The 21877-nt window shown below is 41.4% G+C and overlaps 1 protein-coding gene across 4 annotated transcripts in view; it reads left to right on the forward strand.

Annotated features, from left to right (window-relative positions):
* The first annotated feature begins 20966 nt into the window (after positions 1 to 20966).
* Positions 20967 to 21877, forward strand: part of zbtb46 (zinc finger and BTB domain containing 46) — a 60946-nt gene continuing 60035 nt past the window's right edge. The window contains exon 1 of one of the 4 annotated variants that reach the window (XM_020629470.3): positions 20967 to 21344. The gene's annotated coding sequence lies outside the window, so the exon portion shown is untranslated. The remainder of the gene's footprint in view (positions 21345 to 21877) is intronic. The other 3 variants (XM_020629469.3, XM_065961318.1, XM_020629471.3) reach the window with 3 other exon arrangements.

Below are 21877 nucleotides of genomic sequence, written 5' to 3' on the forward strand. Positions count from 1 at the left end.
TCTATTTTCATGAAAAATGTTATAAAGAGTTAATTTAATTAGTGAAACTGGCTGATGTCTGCAGTAAGCTAGTAGACTTTGGTTTATTTTAGACAAAGCCTTGTATGTTATTTCCTCCACAATCAAACACACACACACACACACACACACACACACACACACACACATTTAGAGTTCTATGCTCCTTTGCATGATGACATTTGCCTGAATAGAGATTTAAAAATTTAAAAATTAAAAAAGATTAAAAAGAGATGTTTTTACATTATTCTAAATGACAAAATGTATGAAATCTAAATGTTTGTCCTCTGAATGGAGATGTCAGTGGAAAGTTTACCACCAGCACTGACAAACAGGAAGGTGGCGTGTGTCTATGTGTGAGTGCATGTGTGTGAGTTGCATCCCCATTGGTAGCAGCAAGTATGATGAGGTCACAGCCTTGTGAAGAGAGCAGGAGTGGCCTTTTTTGAACTTCTTTTTCGCCCTCTTTGCTCCTCTCCAGGTCGCTCTGTGTGCTCTCTTTCTATCTGCCTTCTTTTTCTTTCTTTTTTTTTTGGTCTCAACTTGATGAACATTGTTTCCTTGACTGAGGAGTCAGAGGGACTGCCATGTGGGGAAAGAAGTGAGCAGAGAAGACCTTGAAAGCTTCTTAGAGAAAAGAGGACTCTGCAAACATGCCACAATCCTCCATTAGAGTAAAGATTGTTTTGAGAGATGAAGGGGAGGAAACATGAAGAGTAAGTATGTATTTCAGACTGTTATTTGTTGGGGGTATGTGGTTTTTGGCAGGGTGTGTGTCTGGATTGTAAAAGTGAAGTGATGGTGTGAGTAGGCCAACCCAATACAGCGGCTTAATGCAGATAGCTGAGGATGAATAATTCAGGCAGGGAGGTTTTTGTGAATCATGTGAAGAGGGTTTGGATAAGTGTGTTTGAAGAGGGCAAAGTATTGCCTTTTCTCTCCCTCTCTCTCCTTCTCCTTCCACTCTCTTTGTGTGTATGTGTGTCTGTGTGTCTATCTGCATCACAAGAGAAAGATTTCCAAGAGATCCGACTGTCTTCATAAATCCAGGCCTGAGTGATTGATTTGTTTTGAGTATCAGATGCAGTTTTTGCATTAGACTAAGTCGGCTGAAGGTCTCATTATGCTCTCCGAGTGGTTTCAGTGCAGGTTTGCTCACAACAGAGATGCAAACATGGTGTTCATCTTGAACTGTGCACAGAGCTTTTTGAATGGAAAAATGTGCACAAATCTAAGCAAGATATGTGGTAGAAATGCATTGAATTTTATGTCAGTATATCAAGAGATATTAAAAGTGATTAAAAAAAATAAATGATATTTTGCAGTGGAGAGCGCATTTATAATGTACACTTTAACATAAGACACTTTTGTTTATTGTATCAGAGGATGTGACAAACGTAAGACCAGAATTTTACAAATTCAGTATAGTTGTTCTCATCTTTGAAGTTTTTTTCCCCTCTCCTAAATTTAATCCTTATATTTGTAAGTATAATCTGAATAATTTCACTGTGTTGGGGTTTCAAATTACGTAATAAATTTACAAAACAGCAGAAAATGTGACCCTTCCATTCATAAAAAAATACCGTGCTCTTTTCTTTTTGAGCCGATACTGATAAGATAAAGTGTCATGATTTAAAATCCCATTTTTTGGATGAGCAGGATTCTTAAATATAATGTTGTTTAATATTCATTTATTTTTTACTTTGGTAACCAACAGTGTTTGTGTTTATATTTCCTTTTCACATAGCCATTCAGTTGAACTTAAGGCGTTTAAACATGTTTGATTATGCATTACAGTATCACCCAAAGGTGCATCACCATGTGTGCTGAGGCTCATGGGGCCACTGGATCAATGCTCCAGGTCCTGCTTTAACCCTTGAGTGGTTCTTTCTAGGACTGTCTAACCTGAGAATGGTGATTTCAGGCTCAATCTCAGGTTCGTCAGCCCATGAAACGCTAACTCACTTCAGCAAATAACGAGGAGAAACATCAGAAGAAAAAAAAAAAAGTGCTGCCTGCACTTTTACATTTTACGTTTTGATATCAGGGTGTTAGGTTAGACAACTAGAATCACCTCTTTTCTGACCAACTTTGTTGTCTTTTCTTTTAACATTAAGTGTACATCATCAAGTAAGCTCTGTCAGAATACATAAAGTTATATGGCGATAAGTATTGACCTGCAATATACGATTTTCTGAACTCCAAAACTTCCGCATGGGCAGTTCTCTGAAATACCTACTACAAGAACGATCTCTTTTAAAAGTGCTTTTAAAATTAGTAAATGAATCAGGAAATACATTTACAAACAAATAGAATATACTAAAATACTTCATATTGGTAAATGCTCATTTCTAAAAATAATATACATTTGGTAGTGTTCTCAACTTGTGTTGGATATTTATATTTGTAAATACATTTCTTTTCCTGACATAAACTCCCCTGACATTAAGTTTATATTTCCGCTTCCTTTCTGTTTATTTTATTAAACTGAAAATTGCACATTAACAGTATTTTGTAGAAAAAAGAAAAAAAAAAGAGAGAAGCTGGATCCTATTAGACCGGACGTCAGAGGGATTAATGATAGAGGCTTTTTTTTAACTTACTCTACATGTTAATGTACATAATAATCAATATTATAACTCTGTCTCTTCTCCTCACACATAATTACTTTAATGTTAAGAACACAGCAACTTCCCTCCAACACAGCGCAGCCTGTTAACCAGTAGAGGGAGCACTGCCCACACTAACCAGGCTGGTGCTGCTGGTGGTACAAATGACTTTGATACATTCAATTTAACTCACTGAGCTAAATCTCCCGAATAACCTATTAAATGATTCCACTTTAATGTCTTCAAGAGCAGCTCCTTTATCTCTGTGGCTGGTTGAAGGTGTGCCGTGTTCACACTGGGACAAATGGCACCTGCCAGACTTTAAATGTGTTATTTTAAAACACTGAGACAAAGTGGGAATGTTGATGTAAAAGTCCTCACCTGCACTGAAACTCCTGTTTGACCCTCTGTTAGTGCAAAGCTGTTCATCCGCTCCATTTATTTTTTTGTGTGTGTGATATCTGCAGATACCATTTATGTTTATTATCGTAGTGCTTTAGTCTAAAGTGACTATTCATGTCCATAAGAAATGATAACATAGTGCAATTATATACTTTAATGTATGAATCATATAGATACTTGTGTAATGTGTATGGGATATGAGAAATAATATTATACTCCCTCTGTTAATCTATAAACTGTAATTTAGAAAAACAGCTGTTCCTGCTCACTTATTCTTATAATAAATGGACAATTGCAACATTGTACGAAAGTGCATCAAATCTTGACAATAAAATTAAAGTTTATGCATTTATCATATTTGATTTAATGTGTTCTCAATCCTTTTTCATTAAACAGAAAGGAGTGACTCAGTGAGATTTGGATTTTTTTATTTTTTTTTAAACAATTAAAAATGGAAGACATGTAAGGATCAGTTCATAAAATCTCAAAGACATAAAATCTGAAAGTTGTACCTTATTCTTTTCTACCGAAGCATTCTCGGTATCTTTAATCTCGTACTGATTTAACACTTCAGTTTTCTTTTGTTCTCTGAGAGACTTGTCGAATCTTCTGGTAGCTCAGCTCACGAGTCTGGAAGAATCATCGCTCGTAACAACCAATCCTTTCTGTCTCATTCCTTTTCTGAACTGATTATTCCTTTTCTGAAACGGTTATTCAAATTGAAAAGATTCTGTGGAAACATTTTGATTTTACAAGGAAAATGACCATTGAGCAGAATCTGCAGTCTGCTTAAGAAGGACATTTTTTTTTAGAAAATGTTTCTCATAAAAGGGTCAGGAGATGTGTGGATAAATTGGTGAGTTATGTACAGTGGCATGTGCACATGTTTCCAGGGAACAGAATGCAATATCTTTTGTATATTCTAACCTCTCACTGAGATTAGGGAGAAAAAAATCACAGCTATAAAATAAGGCGCAAAATGAAATAGAAGAAGCCACGTGTAACCAATCAGACTTTTGAGTAGTTGATTTAAATTCAGCACAACAGCTTCATAGTCCTATTTCCCACTAACTATTCTAATTGTTTCAAAAATGCGAACAAAGCCATTTTCTATTTGAGATGATGACAATACCAAGAGAGTATTTATTTATGTTCAGACACAGGAAAACCAGACATTTAAGGATGAAAAATAGAAGAACCCCTCAATACACTGTGGCATCTGTGACTATTTTACTTTTTTTGTCCAAGACTGCCCAGAGCATTGCGCTGCAGATTTTTAAAAATTTGGCACAGATTGAATGACAAATTATCTTTTTTTTTCTTGCAATTGTGTGAATATTTCCGCAGCATTAAAAAATAACTGGCGGTTACATGTTGCAGACTGTATTTTGTTTGATTCTGTTGTACATTGTCCTTAATTTGTTGTAATATAATATTTTAGCTTTTATTTTTATTTATGCACAGATTATTATTATTATTATTTTTTTTTTTTTTATGCTTTTGTTGAGAGGGATAGGGTTGTAAAACGGGGATGAAAGAGCAGGGGATGACATTTGGCAGATGGCCGAGTGTGGCAGTCAACCTTGTGGGCTCCATACATGAGACGTTCAGTTTAACCTATAAGAGCTAAACCCGCAGCTCAAAGCTCATCATGTTTAAGGTTAACATCTCCGTGTTGCAAAGTGCTTGACTGATAAGGAACTAAAGAGATGATTTGCTGTAATTGTATCTTAGTAACTTTTTTAGAATTAAAAGTAATGATGCTCTTTGCCCATAAAATCTGATTTAACAAACACCCTTTCAGAGGAAAATGCTCTTGCCCAAAATGAATGAGAGGAGTGTGCGACCCCAGTGACCTCTCTTTTATGTGGAGTCAAGGGTCACATCGGAATCCAGCTCTCTGTGGAGAGATTAAACCAGGTCACCACGGTAACCTTTTGTGTGACCATGATGACAAGAGTCACAGAAGGGACCACTGATTCTTACACGACACACTGAATTTCATTGTATGTTTGGAAGGGAGAACATATTTTAACCCGCTTATCTCAATTAATAAAAATGAAAAAAGTACAGAACCAGGGGTTTATGTGTGTTAAGCATTTGTGTTGGCGCGCGTGTCTTTTCACGCCTGCTCTCCTTGCTTTAACCTTTTTTGTTGGCCCACAGCGTTGTGTTTGTGAATCAGCCGAGCAGAGTTGAAGGGTTTGAGCCATGTCGCCTGGGGTCAGTTGGCTGCGAATGAATGAGTTGAATGAACATGTGTGTGTGGACATGAAAAGTGAGCTCACAGTGGCCAAGTGTGAGCTGAGGTGGCTGGCACACATCGCCGTCTGAGGCTCAGAGAAGAAGACCGGTTCATGCTGTGTCACTTAAGAAAAGGAAAAAGGCCGCTTTGTGTTCATGTGAAGACTTCATAGTTTCTGTTATATTTCTGCTGTTTAAAGCGTAAAAAAAAACATTTTGAAAAATGCCCTATTTTAGCACATTTCCTACTAATTTTGCATATTTCAAATGGATTTTTTACATCCAGGTACTTTGGCTTTTACCACACAAATCAATATTTTGGGATAACAAATGATTGCAGGGATACACAATCTATCATTATAAATATTTAATCTTTAATTTTAAAGGATTCTTTTGCTATTTCATTATAGTGTGCACTCTATGCAACCTTTCATTTTGTCTTAAATGATAGTTGACATCTACCCTTGCAATCACTATTTAAGTGAACAAGTGACCATGCATCATTCGGCCCTTTGTGTCCGTGTGTGTGTGTGTGTGTGTGTGTGTGTGTGTGTGTGTGTGTGTGTCCGTGTCTGTCAGAGGGTTAAAAGGTGTGGTGCTTAGAGCAGCAAGTCGAGGTCAGTCAGTTTCAGCCCCGAGGAGAGCGCCGCCGCGGCCTTGGAACAGTGTGGGGGTGGTTCACTTCCCCTTTCCCTGCCTCACGGCTTCCTGTGAGCACTTTTTAACCGTTAACCACACCCTCCTCCCCTGGCCTACATCCTCACACCACCGATACACTCAACACCACCAACCTAGAAAACACTCTGCCTTCGTGTCTGGTGCAACATGCTTTATGCCGTGCTCGCTAATTATAGAGTTAACAAAAGTGTACATAAGCATATTTGTGCATGAACATTTTTAAGTAGTTTTCTTAAAGGGCATCTGTTTTCTCACAAATCATAAGGGTTGCAAAATCAGTTTCTTTACACCCCCCTCTGACACGCTTTCATGTTAATCTTCTCTTCACTTCCTTTACTCTGTTCTGTTATATTTTAGCCGACACCTGTATTTTATTTCACTATGATTATCCTTTTTTATTTATTTTATTGTTGTGTTATTGTCTTATAGAAGGCCCTATATGTAACTTTGTTTTCCTGCCAGTGTGCCCTCCTCAGCTGTATGCATTTCATTTAAAAAATCTACAGATCCTGTCTCTGCTTTCCAACAGCTAAGTCGCGACTGAGAGATATCAGTGAGCGGATTTTCAAATATTCCCATTCATTGTATTCACACGGTGGCCAATTTCCTCTGATATCACACTTAGGGTTTAAACTCAGATGCTGGTATCATGTTGTAGAGCTGTTGCTGTTTAGGTTGTAAGTGTTAGAATAAGGAATATGAGGATAGAAGGAAGGAAAATAGGGTGTAAAAATCCACAACCTCGCTAACAGTGAATAGGCTATTAGAAAAGAAGTGTCTACATGCCCACAATGCTGTTTCTGATAGTAGCTAATGGGTCATCCAATAGGTTGTTTTTACAAGAGTTTATGACTTTCCTGTCAAATTATAACACTTACATCATTCAACCACCCTAGCTCATGGTTGAATGCTAATATAACTGTTGTGGATAGTAGCTATGTATGTCATCAAATGTGCTATACTGTAGCCTTTTCCAAGCTATCTGTTAATATTAGGTGGAAGATAAATGTTTGCTCAATATTAACTGATAGTAGCTAATGGGTCATCAATGGTTTTACAAAGTTACTTACACCTTGTACTTAAAAGGATGTTAGCATTAAGCCCCTGTCGAGCTGACAGCTAAGATAGAAAGGAAGTGGCTCAATGCTAAGAGTGCTGTGGTAAACGTTAGCTTCAGGGTAATATGTGGATTGTGTCTTTCTAAGCCTTTCTACATCGTATGTGATAGGATTTAGCCTCCCTAACTGTTACTGTAATATAACACAGGCTGTAGCTAGTGTATTGTAGCTAATGGATTCATAAAGTTAGTTATATCTGTTTAAGTTTGTCCTATCATATCTTGTAAAACTTGAAGGTAATGGTAGCATTCAGCCACTCTAGTTAACAGTAAATATTAGAATGGAAAGGGCTGAAAGCTAACAACACTATTGATGATGGCTGCTGATGTAGGGAGGGGGGGGGGGGGGGGGGCATTTTTATTGTATTTTTTGGACAGGACAGCTGAAGAGAGAGAGGAAATGTGTGGATGAGAGAACGGGGGTCAACCAAGCGGCTACCTTCAGTGCTGAAAAATGAAGCTGATTCGGAAGTGCAAAGATCCTGCAGTTCATCGATAGTCCACTTGAGGCTAGCTCCAGATGCACTGGAAGTCACATACACACCAATTGAAAAAAAGCCTGTGTTTACAGTTGAAATTAACCTGCCTGGTCCAAAAAACAAATAGATATGATAAGCTCAAGCTCATGATCGGCACACACTGTACAGGGGATGTTTTTTTTTATAACTAATCAGTTTTTATTTCATAAAGATATAGGTGTTATTCACAATAAGGAATGTTAACTGACCTCAATGACAGGCTGTTGTTTTAACTTTAAAGGTCCCATATTATGCTTTTTCTGGTTTTATATGCCCTTTAGTGTGTTTTCCAAGTTTAGGCACATCTATGTGCAAAAATTCCAAGTCCGTGGTAACGCGGCTTCTCCTACCCCCTCCTGTTAGCTGTAGCATTAGCTGCATGTAACGCTCGGTTCTAGCCCCTCTCGATAAATATTTGTCAGTGCTACGTCATTGTCAGTGTGAGATCACTGAGCTAAGCCCGTTGGCTCGTTGTGGCAAGCCCTGCAGCTCATGCTGAAATTTCCGAGACACGTGCTGAGCAACTGACCAATAACGACAGAGCGGATCGGCAGACCAATCAGAGCAGACTTGGCCCACGTGGGGACTAACAGTGGGGGCTCAGCAGAGCGTAGCTGACGGACTCAGAGCGTAGAGGGAGCAAGGAGGAGCAGTACATGAAAACAGACACTTTTTTTCGGACTTTAGCTATTGTGAACGTACAAAAGTAGGTACATAGATTAAATACACGAATCCCAAAAAGGGCATAATATGGGCTCTTTAAATATAGCCTGCTGCTCAACTATCTATTCTTAATTTACTGATCAATATGAAATAATATAAATGATTATGTCTTACATGGTTTCATACATTTACGTACAACATTGAACTCGTCCTTCCACCCTAAGAATGATGTCAGAGAAATATATACATCCACCGTATGAATATTTTTGGAAAGTCTTAAAGGTCTTTTTTGTGACAGAATAAGGGGATAACAGAAGAAAAACAAAAAACGTTGATGTTAAGGACAGGCATGCGTCTTTTTTTTATTAATGGCCATGACTCACTGTGCCATATATCACACCTACTTCTGCACTATACCAGCACACCTACGATACTCACGCTGCAGAAAAGAGAATTCTGAACGAGAGCTTGTGTGTGTGTGTTGTGTGTGTGTGTGTGTGTGTGTGTGTGTGTGTGTGTGTGTGTGTGTGTGTGTGTGTGTATGTGTGTGTGTGTGTGTGTGTGTGTGTGTGTGTGTGTGTGTGTGTGTGTGTGTGTGTGTGTGTATGTGTGTGTGTGTGGGTGCATGGAGGCCTGTGGTCTTCTGTGGAGGGACAGTAGAGATGACGCGGGGAGGCGTATGCATACATTGTGAACGTGTTTTAGCGCACAGTGATAGTGGTGTTTTTTTTGGGGGGGGGTGAGGTCTACTCCTCCAAAGGGAGCGTTGTTACTGTAGGGTGGAGGAGGAGGAGGAGGAGGAGGAGGAAGAGGAGTGGGGTGGAGTGCATAAAGTGAGTGAATGTGGGGGAGTGAGTGTGGGGGCAGTTAGGCCATCTGGACTGCGAGGAGGCTGAAGAAAGGGAGAGTGTGTGTGTGTGTGTGTGTGTGTGTGTGTGTGTGTTTGTGTGTGTGTGTGAGAGAGAGAGAGAGAGAGTAGGGATGAGAGGAGAGGTGGAAAGAGGGAGGGAGAGGCAAAATTGAAGGTGTGAAGAGCAACAGAGGGAAGAATGTTGCTTGTGGTCATTACACTGAACGTTTCTACAGTAATTCTCGGCATCCTGCATTATGTATTGATTTGACTTGATAGAGACACAATGCGTGTGTGAATGTGCATGTGAGCAGAGGCTGAGGAAAATACACTGGTGTTTTAAAGCCTCCACATTTGCTCGGCCATTCTATTCTACAGTAATGTGATGAATTCTTAATGCCAAAGAATATACTGCATGTATTGTTAGCCTGCATTAGCCAATCCCACAGCTTTTTCTCTGCTCATTGTAGTGTCACTAACGTAGAGAAGGAAACAATTGCACTCTATAATATCTCTTCAGGCTCGCAAGATTCGGCGTAACAGAGTTATGTTAATTCAATATTTAAAGGTTCAGAGAGGAAAGCCAAGGAAATATAGAAGTCATTCCTGAACTTTGTAAAAATGACTTAAAATGTGTGATCTGAAAGACTCGTAACGCACATACATTATTTTGCTGTCATGGATCAATACACGTTTTGACAGTAGATAAAGAAACTTTATTGTGGAAGTATTATTTTGGGGCTGATTTCACTGATAGTTATCTTGACTTGGCTACTGTATGCTAACTATCACATTTACCGATTAAGGATTTCTATTCATGTATGTTTACAACTCCAAGAGACACATTGTTAAGACCTATTGTTTAGAGGTTTGTTTCTAAAATGTTAAAATGCCTGAATAGTCCAGCTTAAAGGAGGCACAGAAAAAAATGACACGTAAGGGCCAAAGCTGAACACTGGGAAGTTACAGGAGTACTGCAATCATTTGATCAGAAGTACTTAAAGAACCTGTCACGAACTTCCCATGTGTGATGACGACCTCTGTGGACGGGGCGGCCTTTTCTGATTTTAACCTGACCATGCCTCATAAGTTGTTGTGTTTCTTAAACACAACAATATATCATCCTGCTTACTTTCAACAATCAAATGTGACAACTACCACAAAGGAACAGGTTCATGCATTAACCCTCCGATGTTGTTATAAGACATAACAGGACTGTGTTTACATCCACAACTGCAACTTACTGTAAAATCCACAAGCTTCATCAGCTCAGCGGCTTTCCGGTGATAAACTTATCGTGTTTCTTCAACATCCAGAGGCTGTTCTATCAGGCCGACAAGATCAGTGTATATGCAGTGACCATCCGGTTGAAATCCACCCCAAAAATCTGTGATGATTTATGTTTTTTGTAGTGTAACTTTTGTTAGGTCACTACGCTACTGAGGACGCTGCTATTTTGCTTGGTTTGTCGACCAATCAGAGGCTGTATCTGCATTAAGCTGACATGTAAGATGAGAAGCCAGTCCAGCCCGAAACAGACGTCACAGCCTGCTCTCAGTGCAGAAATACAAGAGATAGAACTGTTTGAATGGATTCATCCTATCCTTCTTATAGTCAAAGTCAAAGTCAAAGTCAAAGTCAACTTTATTGTCAATTTCAAAATATGCCAGACATACAGTGGAATCGAAATTGCGTTTGTCTCCGTTCCGCGGTGCAATACAACCAAAATAAGGTAAAATTAAATAAGGTAAAATAGATAAAATAAAATGAGGTAAAAATAAGATAAATAATATTTACAGTAATAAATTCTAAATTGTGCAAAAGGTACAAAATGGTAAATAAAATAAATAAAAGAAAAGAAAATTTAAAGAAAAAGTAAACTTATGTGCAATATGTGCAATGTGCAGTAAACTGAGAGTACTTTTGAATAGTTAGCTTCAGAGTTATTAGTCCAGAGTTCTGTAAACTTGTGCAATGTGCAGTATGTGCAGCATCCTTGTATCATTAGGTCTACAAATCTACAAAAGATAGATCGTTGCTTTGCATTTTATTTCAACGTATATCTGTGAAATGTCATTTTCGCTAGTATTTTTCCTTTGTACGTATGGTTTAATAACTATTTGAGACTTCATCTGACATCCTTGGGGGATAGATATTCTGATTCCCCGGGTTGTCCTGGAAAAAATAGGTGCATATAACATGGATGTGCTTTGCTCTGGTGAGATGATAAAAGCCTTTTTACAGAAGGAGACCAGGCGTTTTAAAATTTGGGGGAAAAGCCTGAGACCTCAGGGGGAAACAACAAAGTAAAATGAATCTTTATGATGGTGGTCTTGTTTGCTTTCAGGCGCATTAAGAGGTTTTTAGTTACAGTATGTTTCACAACCAGCCAAAACCTCCTCACATGAGCTGTACATTTTTTTACTATTTATAGTACATGCTAGGTGAGAATTTTTTTTTAATGTATTCAATGACTTTTACCACTATGTGTATGTTGATACAAATGCTAAAATGATTGTTGATTGTTGAAATGTCTGTTTAGTTTTAGACTGAGAAAAACATGGCATGTGTCCTTTAAACAACTGTATCCAAAATAAACGTCAAACAAAACTAGTATCTAAAATTTCACTTTTCATTTATATTCCACTTCGTATTTGCAGTTTTAGTTGTTTTTTATAGATCAATGCATACAAGTGAGAGAGGCATGGAGTAAAGACACAGACAGGCTTAGATCCCCGGCCAATTTCAAATATGTTACAAGAACATGGTGTGTTTTGACTATGAGGCGCCCAGAAAGACCCATTTGAATGCTATGTAACAAGGTACGAAAGTGTATTATCTAAAGGTGCAGTCTGACAGTGTGTAGCAAATACAGTGTGTCATTTGGCAAATAATATCACACACTGCTTTTTGGTTGGGTATAGATAACTGTTCTGCCATTTTGCTGTCAATAAAAACACAGCAAGCTTTTTTCACAGCAGACGTTTTGACTCATAAAGAAAAGCACAGGTGTAACTAACAACATTATCCAGGACTCTGTTCTATTTAAACACCTCAGAAAGCCGTGACTGAGTTAAGGTGAATAAGCGTGCACAACACGAGGATCCTGAAACTGAGGCAGTGTAATGGAAAGCAGCCATCTTTAATTTCATTTTATACACCTGGGCTTTCTCTACTGTAACTTTTTTCAGAATATTTTCAAAGAAAGGGGATGGATTCACCTGAAAGAGGCATCAATCAATTCTCTCGCTCTTTTTGCAATGTGTAAAACGCTTTTTAATGCTAGATTACTACCTGGACCGGGTTCTGCCGTGCCGACCTGGTGCCAAATGGGCACAGTTATCAACTTCAATACACGGTAGATATTAAAACAAGAAAAATTAACTCTGTAGTTGACGCAGCAAGCCTGGAGCTTTAGTTGACTTTTATGAGCCCCTGAGGGAAGTTGCCTGTGCCTGGTTGGTAATCCAGCCTCAACAGTACATGATGATTGTTGGCACTTGATTAATGACTACTAATCTTCTAATTACTCACTACATTGTGGGATAATTTGAGTCCCTCCAGACAATCAGACGAGACTGAAAAAAGGCAAGACTTTGAATAGGATTACTTGTCAAATGCAGTTTGGCGTAAAGCGCTCTCGATTGAAAATAGCAACAAATATAACGTCATCCAGCCAAGACACTCAATCAGACGGATTTCAGAATGGTTTGTGTGAAAAGATGATCAGGTGCACTAAACAACTGTGAAAAACAAGATGGATTAAATACCATGCTCTATTTTAAAAGAGCGTATTTTCTCAGGTTTGCTTGTGATGAGAAGACAAAAAAGGCCTCCTCACTGTCCTTGCATGCTTGACCGACCCTCAACCCCCCCCCCCCACCCCCCCTGACCCTCCTGTACACATCACCTCCTACCCCCTCTTCTCTCTCAGCCACATCAATATCACCTCCTCCCCTTTCCAAACCTCCCCCCCAAAGACCTTCTCCCCCTCCTCCCCCATCCCATCCTGTCCTTTCCTGGAGCTCCTCAGGCTGAGGGGTCAGCAGCAGGGGTCGGGAGATCGTGACTCCCTTGTTCATGCTCTCTGCTTGCTCCCTCCTGACCCCACTCTTGCTCTATCGCAATTTCTCTCCATTTCTCTATCCCTGTGCAAAAACTCATCCCTACGTTTCATAATTGAACCCACTTTCCTTCTCTTCTATTCTCTTTCTCTATATCTCTATCTTTCTTTTCCTCCTCTTCTTCTTCGCTGGCTCAAGCTGTTCTCCGATTGGGGTATTGATTGGGGTTTTTATTCACCTTCGCTCACATCCTCCCTCTCTCTCTCTCTCTCTCTCTCTCTCTCTCTCTCTCTCTTCCTTTTGTTCCCCTGTGTACTGTAATGCTCGTACCTCTTTGATCCGTGTGTTTGTGTCTATCTGCTGCTTTCCTAAATGTCTCCATTTACTGTAAGCTCCACCACGCTGTGCTCAATTTCTTACTCTCCGTCCAGCACACACAAACACTCACACACTTAAACACGCATGCGTGCGCACACACATGCATACACGCACACACACACACACACACACACACACACACACACATGCTGTCAGGTTTAAAAGAAACATTTGTAGGCCTCAGATGTGTAACAAAATAGGACTGTTGTCTGACTTATGGCTCATGTTTAACACATTTGCCTACCCTGCTAGTCTTTTTTTCATCACTTTGAGGGTGTGTGAGAGTGTGTATGTGTGTGTACACATGACACAAGCCCACATGTTTCACTGCATTTTCACTGTGTGTGAGTCGTACATGCGGCTTGTTGTCCCAAAGGCCATTGATGTTAAATCATCATTTTGAAGAAGCACAGCTAGAAAAGGGGAGTACTTTAGGGGATTTACATACACACAAACTTACACGAGTTGCGACTACACGCACACACATACTTGCAGAGCAAACACAAGGGGAGGGGCTGTACTTTACTCCTGCATAGCTGAAGGGAAAGGAGATGAGGTACAGAAAAAAAAAAATTAGAAACCAAATTAGAGGAACTGGTCAGGCGGAGAGGAGGAGAGGCATCGAGGAGTTCGAGGAGAGGGAGAGTTGGGGGATGAAGAAAAGGAGGGCTAGGACAAACAGAGCCAGTGACCTGAGGAGGGAGTGTCTGAGGACTTACCCAACATGCATCAACAAGGAGGCTGCTGAGAGGACAAAAAAAAAGAAAACGAGTTAAAACAGAGAGATTAGCTCAGAGAGAATGTTGAACATTGTTGTTGTGAGTCGGCTTTTGTCCGTCAGAGACCTTTTGACCTGTACGTGTGTATCTATTCTTACATTGTAGCCGTAGATGATCCCAACAAAAGCTTCTTCTTGTGTCCACCTTTATCACACTCTGCCCCCATGCTAAACCTGCGACATGCGTCATCATCACCCCCTCACACCTCAGCGAGGCAAATGCAGGCCTGAACACATATTCGCCTGACAGCAAGATAGGATTTTTTTTTTTTACATCTCCCCCTTCACCATGCACCCCCCCCCCGACTGGTGCATCCCACGCCTTCCCAGTCAGTCTCTCCCCTCTCAAACAGTGTGAAAAATTCTGGATTTCTTGAAAATTTACAGAGAATAAGAGTCAGCAAGGTGGGGCTGAAGGAAAACACCTACCATGTTATAGCCCTGATGACTCTGCTTCTGACTGTTTTGTCTTTGTCAATGCAGAATAATCGTCACACTCAGAAACACGCTCTGGCTGCGCATGCAAGCATAATAAGTGATGAATCTCCCCCTCACAAAACAACCCTTCCTTGGTGAGAAGACAGTCAAACTGGGATTCTTACACATTACAACCTCCTACAACCGTGACCTCCGCCCCCATCTTTTTCTAACTCTCTCCCATTCTCCCTCTCTCATCCTGCTCCCTTTTCTGTCTCCCTGTCTTCGATTGCCTCATCTCTCTTTCTCTGGTTGGTGTAAGTAAGCAGCTTAAACACCTACAGGGTGTGACATTGGGGCCCCACGCGCCTCCGAATGCAGTCAGTGCAGGCGGGAGAAAGGCAGCGCTGAAAAGGAGAGCGTTTCATCCGTCTTTTCTCTCCTCCCCACTCCGCCTGGCATCGACGGTGCAAGTGTGGTTAAGGCAAAGCCAAGGCTGTCCCCTCACATTAGCCGGGGCTGAGCCAGACAAGCCATCACCCCCCAACCCACCACCTTGTACCCTCTAACTCTTTCTCTCTCTCCTTCTCATCCATTTTCCTCCTCTCCTCTCCTCTCCTCTCCTCTCCTCTCCTCTGCTTGGCTCTGCACAGCTCATCTCAGCTCAGCTCTGCCATGGGCACCGGTCCCCAATCTCCGAGGTGATTATGACAAAAACGAACGACCCCCAAGAGACGGGGCCAGCAGAGATAAGAGAGAGAAAGAAGAGGATGGCAGAGGGAGAGAACGAGGAGGAGGAGGAGGAGGAGGAGGAGGAAAGGATTGGAGATGCATGATGTAACAGGGAATTTTGGCTGTGTGTTAGGATTTGGGTTGAGAGATTTAGAACCAGCAGTTCATATCAGACCATATCTATCTATATCTCTGTCTATCTCAACGTCATTTTTTTCCAAATTAATCTCTTGCAGACAAAAAGAAGTCAGTGGATGTAAATTGGTAGCAGGCCTGGAATGTACGCTACTACTTACCTTGTACCTCTACAGTCGGTCATTTGACTCCTTAATAGATAATAGATCTTAATAGAATTACTTAAGATATATTTTACATTAAAATAGAAAGCTGCATTGCTATGTATGATAAAATATTATTTTTAATACTTTAAGTGTACTCTTTTGCTACCACTCGTTTTTTTTATTTTATCACATTTTTTGAATGCAGGGCTTGTATTGGAATTCATATCATGGATGCAGTATACTGAACAACGTTATGATTCATTTAGAGCTGTGTTTGTGTCCATACTGTGATTGTAAATATAATATTCACTCTCTTTACTGTAAGATCTGTTCTGCCTCTTGAGGGAAATATCTGACTCATTAGCTACTTTATGCTAACAGAGCTTACAAGTCACAGTCGTAGTTCACTTTGTCAATCTGCTGTTTAAAGCTGAGAAGGTAGTGTTAGGGTTTGTTATGTTCTTTCCAGATTAAACAATGACTGCTGATTTGGTTGAAAAGGAGGCTAGAGAGAGTGAACTCAAGCAGTAACATTGAAGTACAGACGCCTAGCTAACCATTAGCTTAAACTCAGAATGAAGATCCAAAAGCGGAGGGGAGCAAGGAAATGTGTTAATAATTGCCTCCCGGTTGATCAATTTGTTCATGAATTATTGTTTGATACATTTAACTGTATTAAACTGTTATTTTTTGATAGGTGTAATTTTGGTGGGTGTTGGACGATGGATAGATAGACAGACAGACAGACAGATAGATAGACAGACAGACAGACAGATAGACAGACAGATAGATAGCATACATAATAATTACACACATAAATGGTTACTATAAAAATACGATCCTAACCCATCCATAAGGGTCAAACATAATTTGTTGTGTTGTGGAATGGGGTCATGACCCCTCACGGTCAGGGGGGTCAAATCAAACACCGAGCACAAAAAGGTCATTAAAGACACAGAGAGTCCTGATGTTGGGGGAGCTGAACGGGGAGCGCTGTTAACCCCTTCCCCTGCCTCTGTGCACAAAATGAGAGGAAGCAATGAGAGAGGAAATGTAGTGGAGGAGAAGAGATGAGAGGTCATATTATTGTAGCATAGCAACCCAGGTTTCAGTGTGGGTTGAGGCGAGCAATAATATATAATATTGCTGAGAGGTTAGACAGCTTAGAAGAACCTTTCAAGATGGATGTGGAAAGAGAGGTGCACTTTCTGCACAAGAGAGGGGGAGGGACGGCATGAGAGGGGGTGGGGGTGAACAGAGTCGTAGAAAAAAAAAATAGCCCAATCCTCCCATCTCCATCCACTCCCTTCTTCTCTCTCTCTCTCTTTCTTTCCCTCCCTCTCTCTCTCCGCTCTGTGCATCATTAAAACAAGCAGAGTAGTGTTCAGAGTGTGGGGCTGCGCTGAGACGGTGACCTCCACAATAAGAAGATGTTCTTGCTTCAGGGAAGAGAAGGTTGTTTTGTACTCCTCTCTCTCTCTCTCTCTCTCTCTCTCTCTCTCCCTCACGCTCTCTCTCCCTCTCTCTTTCTCCTACTACTACCAATGGAGTAAATGAGATTTGGAGGGGATGAGGATTGGGGGGGGGGGGGGGGGAGGCTCTCAGGAAAGAAGAGGAAGGGATCAAGAGGGCAGACATGCAGGAAAAGAGACGGAGATAGCGAGAGAGGGCAGTTTAATGTAGGATTCATAACTCAGGGAGCTCAGATATGATAAACAGGGGAAGATCTGAATTGCCCTCAAGTAAAGTAGCTTGGAGGGTCAGAGTGAGGCAGACGAGGGCTGAAACCTCACAAAATCCAGGCCACGAAAAGCCTGAATAAGAGGCTGCCTATTTTTCCGTGGCAAGGAAGAGTCCATCTGCCCTGAACTTGGGGGAAATACATGTGTTTTCTCATCGCACATAGATGGACACAGTGAGGTCAGCCAGAAGTCGTCCTTATCAAGAAAAACCATTACTTGAGGGACGGCGAGTGTTCTATCTGCATCCTTGTCCAGACGCATCGCTCCATCATATACATACAATAGGCACACACAGGCTGTGCCTCTGTGGAGAGCACAGGAAGTCCTATGGGTGACACAAGGACACACAGCGGTGTGAATACCCTGAGCACCCCCATGTACACAGGAATAAAATGTGTGGGCAGCGAGCACAAACACATCCTCTGTATCCTCCAGATGATTTTACATCCTCCAAATCCAATCACCCCGATTCATTCTGCTTCTCCTGGTGTCATTCTTCATTGGAATTCATTCATTAACACTTTCTTTGAGAAATCCGCACACTCTTTGGCTGCCTTTACTCCTGTCTTACTTCTTTCCCTCCCTTCTTTCCTCTTTGCCCTCAAACCTTTCCATCCTCCATCATACTTTCCCCATACTCCTTATTTGCTCTTTCTCTCCGAGGGAGGACTGTTTTTAAAAAGGTCTTGTCGGTTCCCAATACTGATTTGAGTATCACTAAGCTGCACCTTCACACATATTGTTGCCTCACACCTTGTGCCAAATATTCCTTTGTATATCCTTCCCCCATCCCCTGCCTGCACCTGGTAGAGATAGTGTTCTTTCAGCTACAGGCGCTGCTTTCTATACAAGCCGGGCTAGGATGGCACAGGCAGCACACAGCTGTTCCCCTTGGTAAATTGATAGTGAAGGGTAGTGGATGGGGCTTTGAAAGCACCTTGTGCTATTTTTATGACAGTTGTAGATTTTTCTTTTTTTTTTTTGGTGTTTAATTCAATGTGACCAATTACGCCGCTGCGTTCCTCAGCAGGGGGGGAGGCTCTGGGAGAGCAATTTATTCTTTGACTTGAAGAAGTTTTCCTAAAGTGCGTTAAAATATCATGTTCTTTTGTTACGGTTCAAACGCAAGCTGTCACAAACAGAATCCTGGTCTCACTCTCTGTACTGAGCAGAATGTCTCTCTTTTTTCCCCTGTTTTTTTTTTTTTGTGACAAACTTTAAAGTGAAAACAGCATTCCTACATTCATTTTCCAAAAGTTAAATAGGAGGGGCAAAAGCAGAATAGAGAAGAAGAGTGAGTGTCCCAATGGGTAAGCAGCAATTCACTCTCATGCGCTGACCCCCTCCTCAATGCAAACACACAACACACTCATCACCTTGTGTTTCAAGGACTCTTTAGGAACACAAGTGCCACACACAAACACACACACAGAGGCACAAAACCACAGTCGCACAGAATCCTCGATTTCCCCCTCACAGAGCTAGCCTCCCTCCTGAGTGAATTGCTGTGATGAGTGTTCCTGGGGCTGAATACATGTGTAAGTGGCCTAATGATGCCTAAACCTATCCATGACCAAACCGAGGAGGAGAGGGAGAGGGGGAGAAGAGGGGAGAGGTGGGGTGAGGAGGTGGCGGGAGGAGAGGGGGGCCCTGGGTCATGCTTGTCGTGTCAGGCGGATTGGAAGGCCACATTGGCGTGTGGGAGCACAGCTTTGAGTAAAGCAGCTTGTTTCAGGCAGGGATTGTGTTTGCGGTCTCTACTCTGAGAGAGGCAGTGTGAGAGAGTGTGTGTGTGTGCGGCAGAGAGAGAGGGAGAGGGAGAGAGACAGAGAGAAAGATAGAGAGAGAGCAAGAGAGATTCTGCGCCTGGGCATTACAGACATACAGCCTTAATCCACATGGCCTGACATTCTCTGTTATCCGGCCCTCAGCAGCCAACTACCCAGACTGATGGAGGCACAGAGCTCCCCCCCCCACCCCACCCCCCGCTGTGTGGCCTGACAGCGCCCTCCCTTTATACACATACGATCACACACACTACGTGTTTCATTGTGCTACACAGCTCTCTTCCCCATAAACTTCTCCCACTTCCTCAAACCTGCAATGATTCCTGTTCACCGGATTGATACTTTCATTTCCTGAGAAACGTTCACACACAGAGCAGGACTACATTTCATCATACAGCAACATTTTGTGTCACTTTAGAAATGGATGCTCATAATTGTACATTGAAAGGTATTGACATGCATGAACAAATTATTGGTTTACACAGGCCTACAGTTCTAGACTGAGAGAAAATGAATTATCTAATGATGCACGTATAGGAGAGGTTTTTAGTACTTTCTCTGCTAAATGTCACAAGGAAAAAATGTACTTATTTACTTATTACACTTACAGAGACTGAAATAAATGTTTTTGAAATATTTCCGTTGAATGTTAAAAACAAATTTGTGTAGCAGGCCTTTTTTTTTCTTGAAAACTAGCCTGAACAATGTTTGAAAAAATAATTAAAACGAGCTACAAAACTGTCGTTAAAACATCTACAAAAAAAGCAAGTCAACTTACTAATGGTGTCATATACAAACGGAGGCCTCTTTCCCCTTAAGAAGAAGACTTTAAAAGAAGGATCTTAAAGTATATGCTGCTGATTATACTTTAAATGATGGCTGCAGGGCTTTTATTTGTACATTTTAAAAGTTGAAAATAATGTTATGCAAGAGTACTTCTTCTAACTGAGAATTCAGCTAAAAATGTTGATCCTGGTTCTTATTCTAAACTGGTATACATTAACTCCAGAAAGTTGCACTGTACCATTATCTATATGACACACCACTTCCCACTTTTTTCTTACCGTTTGTCCCTCGTGGGCATTTCAACAAGTTTCTCCCCCTTATTATAAAAAAAAACCCTCCCTGATATGAGAAAGGGAGAGGTCAGGCTTTGGTGGAATTACCCCAGAGTTTTTTCACAAAAAAAACTGCCCTGCATTCTGCAACATCACATTGTTGTCAAGGGTGTTTTCCAGCCACAGAGTGTCAAACTGTGAATGTCAGACTTTCTTTTACGTGTGTGTTACTGTTTGGTGTTTTCCTGATGTTGCCACAAGAGGGGGTAAGTTACAGTAAACCCCTGGTCCTTACTGGGCCCTATGGCAACAGACGCACAATCCAGAAGCCCCATAAACCACACAGAGCCCTCATGGCCCTCCAGCTTAAATCAGGACAGTAGTCATTATTTTATATTCCCATATCTTATAAATATAATTATTATACCAACTATTATGAATTGTTCCATGCAAAATTTTCCAGAGTGTTTCTGATAAGGGCTGGACTCGTCCGTATGAGATGGATACGCACGGTGTGTGCGTTCACGTTGTCTCATTTCCTGACTCTGCCCGTAGAGAGAGAGAGAGAGAGAGAGCGAGAGAGAGAGAGTGAGAGAGAGAGAGCGAGAGAGCGAGAGAGAGAGAGAGAGAGAGAGAGGAGATACGGGGACACGGAGCGAGAGAGTGTGTAGGGGGAGAGTGAGATAGAGAGAGACGAAGAGAGAGAGAGACATAGACATGCACAGTGGAGGAGGAGGACGAGGAGGAGGGGGAGGCTCCTGATACCAAGACACGGAAAAGCAGGGGAGGGAAAGAGAGAAAGAAAAAAGGGGCTGTTGGAGGAAGAAGAGGAGCGGGGAGTGGGAGAAAACAGGGGGAAAAACACACTTAAAGAAAGCATAGAGAAGAGAAGAAGGACAGTACCTGGTGCTTTGGACATCCCCCTCCTTTCTTCACTTGGGCTGTCACAAGCAGATTGGACTCCGAAGGACCGACACCGCGTCCACCCCAGACCCCATGGGGTAACAGGTAGGCTACGTCTGACTTCCTTGTGTTATCAGCGTTTAGCCCCGCTTTCACGCGAACAGGTTTCATTCAGGAGGCGGCGTGTACCGCACGGTTTCCACGCGTTTTATATCATGACAACAATTAGTTTGGATGCCTCGCGGAGCCATTAGTTGGTGGTCGCACAGGTTGGAGACATATCACAAAAGCAACTCGTGCCACTGTTATTTATGTCCATTGGTAAAGCTTCTGTACACAGGCCTGTCTGTCTGTTTAATTTGTAAATCCTGGTCTATTGGCATCATGTTAGCCACGGCGTGACTGTATTTTGACAGCTAAATAGCCGAGCGAGTGAGCAGGCGACAGTCTCAAAGTCCGCCTACCTGTTCCATACGTGACAGCCAGCTGTCTGTTGCGCGTGCTGATCTTGGGAGAAGCTGTCATTCGCACGTTGTGTTTTTCACACATTATAGAGCACAGACACTTGTCTTATAATGAAGAAAATGCTACTTTATACTATGTGTCAGTGCATGTGTTTAAAACCACGTAACCAAAGT

This window comes from Labrus bergylta, chromosome 12 (assembly GCF_963930695.1).
Source record: "Labrus bergylta chromosome 12, fLabBer1.1, whole genome shotgun sequence".
NCBI classification, from domain to species: Eukaryota; Metazoa; Chordata; class Actinopteri; order Labriformes; family Labridae; genus Labrus; species Labrus bergylta.